This window comes from Squalius cephalus (assembly GCF_949319135.1).
Source record: "Squalius cephalus genome assembly, chromosome: 22".
NCBI classification, from domain to species: Eukaryota; Metazoa; Chordata; class Actinopteri; order Cypriniformes; family Leuciscidae; genus Squalius; species Squalius cephalus.
In genome coordinates, this window is record NC_137143.1 from 23,017,927 (window position 1) to 23,031,644 (window position 13,718).

General features: G+C 36.0%; 1 protein-coding gene across 11 annotated transcripts in view; it reads right to left on the reverse strand.

Annotated features, from left to right (window-relative positions):
- Positions 1 to 13,718, reverse strand: part of iqsec1b (IQ motif and Sec7 domain ArfGEF 1b) — a 169,645-nt gene that overhangs the window by 40,120 nt on the left and 115,807 nt on the right. The window contains exon 1 of one of the 11 annotated variants that reach the window (XM_079858214.1): positions 701 to 798. The exons of 8 other annotated variants lie outside the window; for them this stretch is intronic. The gene's annotated coding sequence lies outside the window, so the exon portion shown is untranslated. Of the gene's footprint in view, positions 1 to 548; positions 799 to 13,718 lie in introns of those variants that run through there. 2 more of the 11 variants (XM_079858213.1, XM_079858218.1) reach the window with 2 other exon arrangements.

Sequence of the window (13,718 nt, forward strand, 5' to 3'; positions counted from 1 at the left end):
ATATATGAACATAACTCTGCTATTGCAATACATAAATATAAAACAAAGGAAAAATTGAGGAACATCTAGCGCAAGGATGTAATTTTTCCATTTACTCTGGCATTTAATTCCTTTAATGGTCATAGGCAAGCCAATCTACTTTATGATCTAGTCAAATGTGTTTGCGTCAGTTGTTTCTGCTTCAATGTCACTATCCTAATGGACGAACATAACAAACAAGCACCGAGATCAATGCTCGCTCACAGTGCTCCATCAGCAAAGGCACAAAGTTACGGCAAGAACGTAAAGTCAAACTGTGGAGGTCATCAGATTTTCATCATCCCAAAGTTTTATATAGTCAGTTTGGCTTAGTAAGCAAACAAACCGTTGTCCTCCAGGTAGTCCGCATCAGTCAGAATGACATCAGACTACGGAATAGAGAGAAAGAAAGAGAGAGAGGGAGTGAAAGAGAAATAGCTGCATGCCTTCACAGCTGCTGCAGTCATCTTTGCCAGACACCTGCATGCTGCTCTGGCACACACACACACACACACACACACAGCACGTACCTCTCACTCCATCCGCAGCCTGGCTGGCTACAAATAACATGCAAACAGCAGCATCTGGAGGTCTGCTCTCTAACTTAAGGAGCGGAGGATAAACTCAGTCATCCCTGAGCAAGAAAATCCTGCATTGTTGTGGCCGTCGGACCTCTTCTCACCTAGCGTGACGATGCACTCCACTGGGCCGTCTGCCTCCCTCCTTTCCCTCAGCCTCCTGTCCCTTAAACGCCTTCTCGTTTTCTCTGTCTCTCCACGTCACTCTCTCTCTGCTCTTCTCAACCCCTCCCCCCTGCACTCATCCCTCTCCCTCCCTTGCCCTCTCTGTCTTTCTCCCTCTGTGCTTTCCGTTGAAGGTGGCGTCTCGGTGCTCTTGCCCCATGCAAAGAGACTGTGTCCTGTTTCTCTGTGTTTTTTATTTTTTTTATTTTTACCAAGCTGCAAGGTCACTGTTTTTTTTCTTCACTATTCGAAAAAAGGGTCTGAGAGACTATGGAAGCTTGTTTCCGCCACTGAATAATAAATAAATAATAATAATTGCGACTTTTTATCTCACAATTCTGACTTTTTTTCTCACAATTGCGATATATCATGTCAGAATTGTGACTTTTGTTCTCAGAATTGCGAGATATGAAGTCAGAATTGTGAGAAATAAAGTCGCAATTCTGAGAAATAAAGTCGCAATTGCAAGATATAAAGTCGCAATTCTGAGAAATAAAGTCGCAATTGCGAGATATAAAGTCGCAATTCTGAGAAATAAAGTCGCAATTGCGAGATATAAAGTCAGAATTGCATGATATAAAGTCGCAATTGCGTGTTATAAAGTCAGAATTGTGAGATACAAACTATTCTGAGGTAAAAAAAAAAAAAAAATCTGTCTTTTTTTTCCTTAGAATTTATATTTATTTCCTTTATATCTCACAATTGTGAGTTTATATCTCACAATTCTGAGAAATGATGTCAGAATTGCGAGATATAAACTTGCAATTATGTGTTATAAAGTCAGAATTGCGTGATATAAAGTCGCAATTGCGAGAAAAAAAGTCAGAATTCTGACTTTATAACACGCAATTGCGACTTTATTTCACGCAATTCTGACTTTATATCTCGCAATTCTGACTTTATAACATGCAATTGCGACTTTATTTCACGCAATTCTGACTTTATATCTCGCAATTCTGAGAAATAAAGTCAGAATTGCGAGATGTAAACTCGCAATTTTGAGATAAAAAGTCGCAATTATCTTTTAAAATGTTTTATTTTGTGGCGGAAACAAGCTTCCATAGAGAGACAGAGCCAAAAATAAACAAAAAAACGTGAGATAACAAGCTAAAACGAACTAGATTGAAAAGTAATAAAATAAAAATAAAATAAACATAATATAATATAAATATTTTAACAATTTCCTTTTACAAATGAAACATAATGACAATATAAAAGCCAATTATTTAATTTAGGAAACAATTATTTAATTGTCTATTGTCTTTTCAATATAACACAATAATTTACTATTTATATTTATGTTTAAAGCATAAGCATAACTAGACTGAAAAAAAACAAAAAAAAAAAAGGAAATTTTTTTTATTCATTTTATTGTTATATTAATTCTCTGTCACTACAACCAAACATTCTCCTACTTTCATAGTGCGTACTGAATTCGATGAAGAACTTCTTGACCATTAATGAAGTACATTCTGTAGGCATGAAGGAGTGTATAAATGCATTTCCGGACATACTTCGTCTGCCATGTTGTCAATGACTTTTGACCCTGTGTGTTCTTTTGACCTCCTCTAATATACTAACAACAACAACCACAAAAATAATTATCTTCAGTTTACAAGCCCAATCGAAACTTTTTTTGGTACCTGTAGCATTGTCTCTTCAAAAGAGTTATCTGCCATTCTCGAATTCAAATCTCAAATCGGACGGCTCTTCAACTCCCGTCTGAATCTTTTTTGCTGCTATTATGCTTGTATCTTGCCTTGATGCCGTCTAACCTAAGATAAACTTCAATCTTACTCTTTTTATGTGGATTATAGTAAATAAGTGTTGCTGACTTACTGTTGCGCCTTCAAACGGCAGCTGGCATGAAGCGGCATCAATCTGCCGTACACGTTCCTAAAAAGCAAATGTCTCAAGGCTGACCTTGGCTCACACCATGGAGAGATCCGAACCGCAGAGCGTTCTCGGCATCCGTACGAGTGCCAGGATGGCAAGTTTTGTGTACGTGCTAATCTAAGCCCAATACAATCTCTCTTTCACTGTATAGGAAGGATTTAGCTTTAATGGGATTGCAAGCTGAATCCGGCAGGTGGTGTCCATGATTAGCTCATGTTCGGCTTTTGCTTTTAAAAAACGGCAGGGCATTTGCACAACAAACACACAGAGGCCCAGTCATCTGTGGCGGTACCGACCCCCCCCCTCCTCACGACATACTTCACAGAATTTTCAGACTAAAGTGCGAGTGGCACCTGGCTACCACTGGAGCCAGAACAGTCCTCGGATAATTACCTAAAGATTCCTGGTAAAGCAAAACGACTGCTGCAAAGTAGCCTTAAGTAAGTGATCACTGGTGACCTTTCTGAAACTGATATAGGTGGACAGCTGCCAAACACTGAGGGTCTCCGTTTCAATCCCATACACCCTCGGTCTTTGTATATGAAAAATCAAACGATAATATATACACACACACACACACACACACACACAATTGCTATGCTTCTAGCATGTTATATTAAATTCAATTTAATTCACATTTATTTATATATAGCGTTTTTCACAAAACATATTGTTTCAAAGCAGCTTTACAGAAAATGCTTGTGTCTACATTACAATTTAGAGTGATCTGTTATCAGAGGTGACTGTGTCCAAGTTATGTATTTTAGAAATGTAGCCTACATATACAAATCACACAGTTAGCTAACATCACATTTTAGGCAGAAACAATGAGCTCATTGAAGTAATGTGAACATAATGATTATAGAAAATTTAGCATTGGTGCAATAATGTGGTGTACAATATATTGGCAACAGTTCTTTTAACCCTAATTGATGGAGTGTGTAGTTTTTCATTTCTTAAACAACCATGTAGGAAGACCTATCGTGGCCACATAATGTGAAAAATAGACAATGCAAGGAATATCTTGTATTGTCAAAACAAGATCTTAACAAAAAATGTCTGCACATCTTGATATATTGAAATATTTGAAATATTTCCAACAAGAGAAGTAAGCATACATTTTTAGGCAAGATCTTGTATCATTCTTTCACAATTTGAGCCTGATGCATCTTGACATTGTCATCCTGGAATATGGCCATGATGTGTACATGGTTGTTTAAGTAATGGAATGCTACACACTTCAATTAGGCTTAGAAGAACTGTTTCCAAACATATAACATGCTAGAAACACATCACAGCACATAACCACAACATAAAATAATCCGAAGCAATAATGATCCAGTCATAGACTTAAGTATTAAGACACAATATACAGAATGCAACTTCAGTTGGTTCTCTTTCACGCTTGAACGGACAAAAAACACAAAATTATGTTAAAATTCCCGTTTTGTTGAGTATCCTTGTAAACATAGTCTTAATTTAGTTAAAAACTGTTAAATGAACGTAAAGAGTTGTGAGAAAATAGAATGTGTGTCAGATCCACGTCATCAGGTGCATCAGGTCTTAAAGTGACAGCAGCCTAATAAACCTGCAGCTGTTTAAACACTAAAAAACCTTAGTGTTTGAGCCCTGATATATTAACCTGTTAAGCTTCACCAGTGCGTGGGCGCACTGAAGCGTTTTTTTATTTATATAGTTCAAAGTTACTATCAGATTTAATGTTATACCTTGACAAACTATACATCATTAAAAAGATATAATACTCAAGTTTCAGTATTTGACCACTATTGTATTCTGAGAAACTTATAGTGACAGTTATGTCTTAATTTGTGTCAGGAGTTATGAAATGAAAAAATGAGTCGATACCTTTAATATGAATTATGCGCGTCAGCCGCTTTCATTCATAAAAAACTCCCGTGCTGTCGTCATGACAGCGATACACAAAACAACGTCCTTCAGGGCTTTTAGCTCAAAAATGTGCAAACTTGGAGAAATATTGATATATTCTCATAGATTCACGTCATATTTCTAAAGACAGGAATAATATTTATTGAATTTATACCCAAATGTGTCGATGTAATCATTGTGAGCGCTTCTTACTGAGATGTGCAGTGTTTTCAATTCATACCAATAGCCTGAGGGCGCTATATGCACAAAAAATAATCCATATATGGAACATGAAGAAGAGCCATAATCATGTGACATTCCAGGACGTCACTGCTACACACAAAGCTACAGAGATCCCGCTGTAATATGCAGATAAAAGATGTTTTGAAGACAATAAACATGTTTGCTATGATATTTGATTTGCCTGTGTTCTTCAAGCCATGCCAGGTATTTTCATAATAATAGATTATATTTATAATGTAATGCTAATCGATATAGACTTTATCATCGTGCATAAAACTATAAATAATGTTTTCTGTCTGATTTTTTTTTTTATCTGAAGCCAAATTAGATCACAGAAGATTATTTAAAACACTCGATTGCGTTATGAAGTAAGTTTGGAGCACAAACATGGTTTTAATCTCATAAATGGTCGTGTATTGATGGTGTGCTAAGCTAACATGCTAGCTAGCCCAGGTGCACCTGCCACCAGGGGTTATTCTTTTATGAATTTTGTTCTAAATAAGAATGCTTACTGATATGTTTTAGTGCATTTGACCACTATTTAGTGCACTTCAAATGTGAAGTGAGAACTTTGATAAAAGAAATTAGGGATTGAAACCCTATGAATAGCCTGTGAATAGCCAGTCGTTAGTAACTATAATGTAGACAAAAGAAATGCATATTTCGAGCCATAACCAGTCTGGAGAGGTGTGAATGTGTGCAGGGGGAGACTGAGACTGAATGGGGCTCGTTTGCACCACAAAACAATAGAGACAAAATACTGAATGGATGCTTAGACGATGACTAAACATCAGTAGCATTTTTAGAGTAGCCTAATCAAAATAAAGTCATGACATGATCTTGAAAAACATTTAACTAAATACAGAGTTTTAGACTTATTATCTTCATATTTTAAATATAACATGGTCAGACATGTGGCTTTAGCTGTAGTGCATTTCTAGATTGCTCCAGTGCCAACTTCAATTTTATTTTCATTAATATGTTTCATAAAAAAAAAATTCTAATAACTTTACAAAACTTTGAAGCTATTTAAAAAAAAAAAAATCATTATGACAATAATTAATTCTACATTTACAATAAACTACCAGGTGTCAGCTTTCAAATGAGATCATACTTGTGCTTTTAGTGCAAAGGGTTCATGAACTGTATCTGTTTCAGTTTGGGTATGTCATTTCTGGGGATTTTTCAAAAGTGGGGTTGCAGCTTAACAGGTTAAGAGCAGAGCTAAATGAGACATTTATTATGGGTTTATGTGAAGATTGTTTCAAGTTCACTTAAATTAAAAGTTGTTCTATTTAAAAAAAAATAATCTATCTATCTATCTATCTATAGAGGCTAAACAAACAAACAAATAAATAAATCAATATATATTATATAATATATATATTAGATATTATATACTATAATATATATTATAGATTTGAAATCTTCTGAAGTCTACTCATAAAAAATACAGTAAAAACAGTAATATTGGGAAAAATGATAACAATTGGAAAAATTTTTTTTTTTTTTTTTACTAACATTCATTTACAATGTAATTTCTTTTTTTACGTTAACCAAATTTGATAACATTACTATTTCTTTTTATATTTTTTTATAAAACTGCCCAGTAATCACAAAATTATTTTATTGTATTGTATTCACAGAACTGTTGAAATATTTCTGAGAATAGTTTTTTTTTTTACTCTCCGATATGTTGTCTTTAATAAACAGTAAATATTTTCTAGAAAATATCCCTAACCCTTTTACAATTTCAGCACAATGACAATATAAAAGCCAATTTTTCAATTTTAGAACAATTATTTAATTCTATATTGGTTTTACAATATAACACTCAATACTGTCACACCGTATTTTTATACATAAAATATTTATATTTTAGGCAGGGGTCCCTGCAAGGGATAATGGTCATCAAAAAATGACCCTTGACCTATGTATCTTCATCAATACTCGCCACTGAACAACCTGCATAAGTTAACCACTCTTCAAATGAATGTCTAAATATAGTCTGCTAGGATTTACAACGTCAATCAGCATAACCAATTGCCTTTGTGATTTTGCCAGAGCAATAGAGAAAATATATCCTAATGTGGTAAAATATTCTCCTGGGACAAATCATGCACATGCACAAATAGGGAGCAGCTGGAGGGGAGTACAAGAACTCGAAAATACAGGACCCTTCAATCCACAGATTGCTGTGCTCCTCTTATTATGTCTTACAACTGATCACATGGGACTGCTGTAAGCATCGACTCCAACACCCGTCCAACCACACACACCCATCAGCTAATGAAGCTGGAGAAACACACCGCCTGGGCATTCATGTGTGTGCTGAGCTATGATAGAGGATGATCATAATAATATGAGCAAGACAACCTCAAGAACAGCAGAACTGAGCGCTATGAGTAACCTTGTTTTTCTTTCAAATGGGAATTTTCATGTTAAAATCAATGTGAATTGCCATTCACAACACATTTTACTTCCATAATGTGATGCATTTCTGAGAGAGACAGGCTATTTGACAAGAAAAACAAACAAACTCCTTTCCAAATAAATATTAAATTCCTGTATTTTTCATATCATAATACATATAGAAGAAAAACTAAATAGTGCAATGTCATTTTCCCCCCAATATCATGCGGCTCTAACAATGAGAATAGTTCACAGGACTATAACACCAGTTCATAACACCAGGAACATGAAGAACATGGGGTATAATGAAGAACACGGGGTTGGTTTTAATTTCACATTAAAAGGCCAGTTCTTGACTTGAGGTTTATGGCAAAGATTTAGATGCAAAGAGAGAACAGTAACGAGTGTAAAGAAGCTAGTCACCAAGGCCCTTAATCTGCTGAAAGCTGGACAGATTATGACATCATCACCAGCATCCAATCCATTGCCTGAATCCAAATGATTCTACATTACAAAACACAGACAATTACACAGCAAAAATGTATAATAATAACAACAACACCATAAACTATTTTTATACTTAAGAAAATCTGTACATATTAATGCATCTTATTTCCTGCACACATGGGTTGAGGGACTCCCTCTGGCGCAAATAATTATTTCCATACAGCTAGCAGAAATGACACAAATATGCCTTAGGTTTGTGTTTTCTTTGAGCACCAAAACTCAAAGAACATTAAACTGTATGCTACTGGCTCCCTCAGTTGAGTTGAGCAATCAGGAAGAATGAAAAACCTTGAGGCAATGCTGCACTTGCTTGCTTTAAAGTATAGGGCTACACATAGACAGTTTGGCTTTTTCAAACATATGGACCTAGGCTAAACATGAAAGCGCGTTTTATTTATTAATTTTTATTTTAATGACAGGGTTGTAAAAATGCTAATATAAATATAGAAAATGAACAAAAAATAAACAGATAATATGAGATCAAACATGAAACTGTTTTATTATTAATTCATTTAATTTAATTCCAAATTTTGCTAAAAGGGTTGTAAAAATGCAAATATGAATCTATAAAATGCTCATAAAATATTTAGACTATACCTGCAACCTTTTTTATTTTATTTTATTTATAATTTTATTAGAAACAAAACAAAAAACTAATTGTGTAAAAATTTGCCCCATTCAGTGCAAAATTGTAAATTGTCTTGTTCAGTAATAATCATGCATATTATTGAGCCAATGCGATTCATGGTAATATTAATAATTAAAGGATAAACTTTCCTACTGATGACCATGGATAAAAACATGAAACTTGCAAAGACAGAAACAGTAGTAATGTGCCACAACACGGTTCAGTCAATGCATAAAAATAATGCATTTATTTTCCTTGGTAAGCACCATCCAGTGTTTCATCCTGTCTGATGTCACGACCCCAGTGTCAACAGGAGGAGGGTAACCATGTTTGTGTTTTGATGAGGAACGCTTAGTTTGTGACCTCACCTCACTTCCTCAGAGGTCAGGTGGAGGTGTGTGTGTGTGTGAGAGAGAGAGAGAGAGCCAGTGAGTGAGTCACGGATGGCCGAGTGGCCACAGATGGAGAGTTTTGGTATTCCTCGACACCTGTTTGGCACCCGACTGCCGACACAGGCAAGTGAACAGACATAACAATCCATTCCAGCAGTATTGAGCTCGCAAAGCTACTCTGGAAATATGCAGTGGAAAGGGAATTGATATCATTGACTTGTCACATTTTATTACCAGACTGCAGCGTTCACTTCCGTTTCAGCCTGCAGGGGGAGCCATCGCACAATCTACATGTCTGATGACGACAATGGGGAAAGATATCACATCATTATTCGCCGTATTTAGCTCTTAAAGAATCTAAGACAGAAATCATTTCTGAAACTGAAAATAATTACTCATTAGCTGATTGCTAATGAACACATGCAAATCCACTGGACACTATATTTTATAAAACATTAAACGACTGATTTGGGGACAAGATGGTGAGACTATTCCACAAGTCTGTACAGAGATATTTTTCAAAAAGAAGCTGTAATGTATATGAACGTCATAGATCTTCTGAGATGAACTGGAGTGTTGCAGTGGCATTGTCCCTGCAGCCAATTAACACAAGCTAGGAGAGCCAATCCTTGGATGTGATTGGCTGAGGGCACTCAGGGGATCTCATTACGGCATGGAAGTGCAACTCTTCACTGGCACAGCCTCTGACGGCAGTTTGATCACTGGCTCAAAGAGTGCGAGCACATACGAGCACATACGACCACAACTCCAGTATTCTTTTTCAACCAAACTGTCATAGTTCCTCATATTCCATAATGTTTTTATACTGCAAGGTAACCAGTACAGCTGATGTGATGATCTAGTCTGATTACAATCGACACTTCAGTGAGGAACAGACCCTGTCACCCTAAACATCAGTATTACAGTTTGGCAGGTAATCCTTCACCGGACATGAATGATACCTCAAATTGTGCGGCTTGTCGAGAAGAGGTGTGCTATTACTTATGGTGTAATCAGATTTATCCTTTTCACCCGCCGGACCGTAAACCGTAAAATTTACACTAAAGGAGGGTTCCTAGTACTATATTACAGAGGTTTGGGGTAAAATGTACCCATGTGAAGTCAGACATTTATAATAATAGTCAGGAAAAATTGTTTTTTTTGTGGAAATACAACTGTCTATTGAACCTTCAGAAAAAATCTGTAAAACTAAATGTATAATTTGGGATATTTCAGGCCTTTATGGTATTGAATTGACCACACTGAAATTGTACTTTCATTGCATTTATAATCTGTGAATTTATTATAATATTTGTTACAATATTTGTGCTAGTCCAAAAAAGAGTTTCAATGCCAACACAGAATGAAACCAGGTTATAAATTATATATACAGTATTAAACAATTACATTATAATTAATAAAACAACTATATGCATTGTTTATATATATATATATATATATATATATATATATATATATATATATATATATATATATATATATATATATATATAAAAGAGAGAGAGAGAGAGAGAGAGAGAGAGAGAGAGAGAAGTACCCATTCTATATATATATATATATATATATATATATATATATATATATATATATATATATATATATATATATATATATATACAGTGCCCTCCACAATTAATGGCACCCCTGGTAAGTATGATCAAAACTGGCTGTAAAAAATAAATCTGCATTGTTTATCCTTTTGATCTTTCATTCAAAAAATTTGCAAAATTCTAACCTTTCATTGAAGTAAAAGAATTGAATGTGGGGGGGAAATCACATTATGAAATAAATGTTTTTCTCCAAAACACGTTGGCCACAATTATTGGCACCCTTTTATTAAATACTTTTTGCAATCTCCTTTTGCCAAGATAACAGCTCTGAGTCTTCTCCTATAATGCCTGATGAGTTTGGAGAACACCTGATAAGAGATCAGAGACCATTCCTCCATGCAGAATCTCTCCAGATCCTTCAGATTCCCAGATCCATGTTTGTGCTTCTTCTCTTCAGTTCAGCCCACTCATCAGGTCAGGGAACTGGGACGGTCATGGCAGAAGCTTCATTTTGTGCTCCCTAACACATTTTTGTGTTGATTTTGATGTTTGTTTTGGATCGTTGTCCTGATGGAAGATCCAACCACGGCCCATTATAAGATTTCTAGCAGAAGGCGTCAGGTTTTGATTTTTTATCTGTTGATATTTGATAGAATCCACGATGCCATGTATCTGAACAAGAAGTCCAGGACCTCCAGCAGAAAAATATGCCCACAACAGAAAAGATCCAATGGTATATTAAATTGTACACATGGGGTACTTTTTATCCTTGTGTGCACCAAACCCATCTAGCGTGTTTGCTGGCAAAAAGCTCTTTTTTTAGTCTCATCTGACCACAGAACCCTGTGCCGTTTGAAGTTCCAGTCGTGTCTGACAACTGAATATGCTGGAGTTTGTTTTTGGATGAGCGAGGAGGATTTTTCTTGAAACCCTCCCAAACAACATGTGGGGATGTAGTTTTTTTTTTAGGCTTTCTGACCCCAAGACTCAACTAATCTCTGCAATTCTCCATCTGTGATCCTTGAAGAATCTTTGGCCACTCAAACTTTCATCCTCGCCATCCATTAAGACAATATAGACACACACCCTCTTCCTGGCAGATTCGTAACATCTTTAGTTGATTGGAACTTCTTAATTATTGCCCTGATGGTCAAAATGGGGATTTTCAATTCTTTAGCTATTGTCTTACAGCCACTTTCTATTTTGTGATGGTCAACAATCTTTTGCTGCGCATCAGAACTATATTCTTTGGTTTTACTCATTGTGATGGATGATTAAGGGGATTTCGCCTTTGTGTTTCCTCATATTTAAACTCCTGTGAAACACAAAGTCATAGCTGGACAGTTTCATGTTCCTAGTCACCCTGGTGTACTAAAAAAGGTAAATATTAATGGGAATATACTTCAGAGATATTTTACTCGTAAAAAATTCTAGGGGTGCCAATAATTGTGGCCGACGTGTTTTGGAGAAAAACATTTATTTCATAATGTGATTTCCCCCCCCACTTTCAATTCTTTTACTTCAATGAAAGGTTAGAATTTTGTACATTTTTTGAATGAAAGATCAAAAGGATAAACGATGCAGATTTATTTTTTACAGCCAGTTTTGATCATATTTACCAGGGGTGCCATTAATTGTGGAGGGCACTGTATATATATATATATATATATGTGTGTGTGTGTGTGTGTGTGTGTGTGTGTGTGTGTGTGTGTGTGTGTGTGTGTGTATATATATATATCACAATTATAATTCATATAATTACATCCTTTTCAGATACTGAATTACTTTCAAAATAGAAAACAGACTTGCTTCGATGAGACTGGAGAAATGTATGTTCTATAAACAAGCAAACAATTATGGAAATGTTCTATTTGCCAGGCCAAACACAGAAGTCTGAGGACTGATGTCATGGTGATGATATTCCAGCGAGAGAGGTAGGCTGTGCAGTTTGAGGGTCCCGGCTGATTTATACATGCTCTCTGAGAAATGTGGTCGGAAAAAAAGAAGCACTGCACACAAAAAGCACATACTGTATAAACACACAAGACAGATGCTTATGTGCATGAAGAACACTCCTGAAAAAGACCCTTATGTGCACGAAGAACACTCCTGAAAACCTCCACGATCAGGCCGGTCTATTATCTCAGAGCCGGATGGATCCGTGACTGTGTGCAGAATGAGGAGCTTTATAATCCAGACAGATATATAAAGCTCTATAATACAAACAGAATAAAGCTTGGTAAACAAAGCCTTTACCTGAGCTTTAGCTACAGCCCGGAGAAGATCCAATGTCTGCGACTATAGAGAGTGTGTGTGTGCGCGTGTGTTTACACCATGCCATGCAGCGAAAACCGGATTTAATGACTGTTTACAGGCCGCAATGACGTGTGTTCCACACATACACAGCTGTCGGTGCGGTAACTGCCTCTTCACTGTGTGTTCACATGCCACGACTAATTTAAAGGGAAGCTAGGACTTGTGCATCCTGCTGGGATGTTTGCCATAGAAAAAAAGGGGGAAGGGTGACGTCCGTATGTCAGGATACAATCTGATGCCATATGGGGATGATGCCCACAGACTGAGTGTACTTTTATTTAACAAAGGCCTTTGTGCAACATTTAAAGGAATAGTTGTTCATCCAAAAAAAGAAAATTCTGCTGTCAAAGTTATTTTTAACTATATAAGGGACTATAAGGGAATATTGTTCATCATGTTCAAAGAATTTGATGCTCCAAAAAGGACCAAAAATACTACAAAACTTTTATGACTCATTCCTTGTCTTTTTTGTCAAATGATTACTTAAATTTCGGTGTGCTATTCACACAGATCTATGGAATATAGCGAATGAGTCATATAAACAAGATTTATGATATGTTTCTGCAGCTATTCTGGTGTTTGTTTTTTTGTCCTTTTTAAAGTAAACATATCAGCCTGATGAGTTTTCCATAGTGTTCAAATTTCCAGGCATGCTAATTCTCTTCTTTCTTGCTAATGCTTTACAATGACAGCAAAATTAAAAAGCTTTTCATATTCTTCTTGTATTCTCAACACTCAACTTTGTCTAAAGTTTCTGTTTCAGGCATTTACCAAGTACTTACCCAAGTTTAGCCAAAAATCTGATGACTGATGGTGTCTGAAAGCAAAGTATTTGGCAAAAAACACCTCTGGGACACTTACACCATCTGATATCTCCCTACGCCTGCCTTATCCATTATCAACCATAATCACTCCACATGAATGAATAATCTGCAATGAATTTCTAATGTCCCGTTTCTCTGTGACACCATCGCACCATTTATCATTCACTGTGTCTAGTGAAGTTGCCATAGACGGCTAGGTGATATCGCTATATGGAAATGGACCGAGTTAAATGGACAAGCAGAGGACGGATGGACCAGTAAACAATGCATGAGCACACACC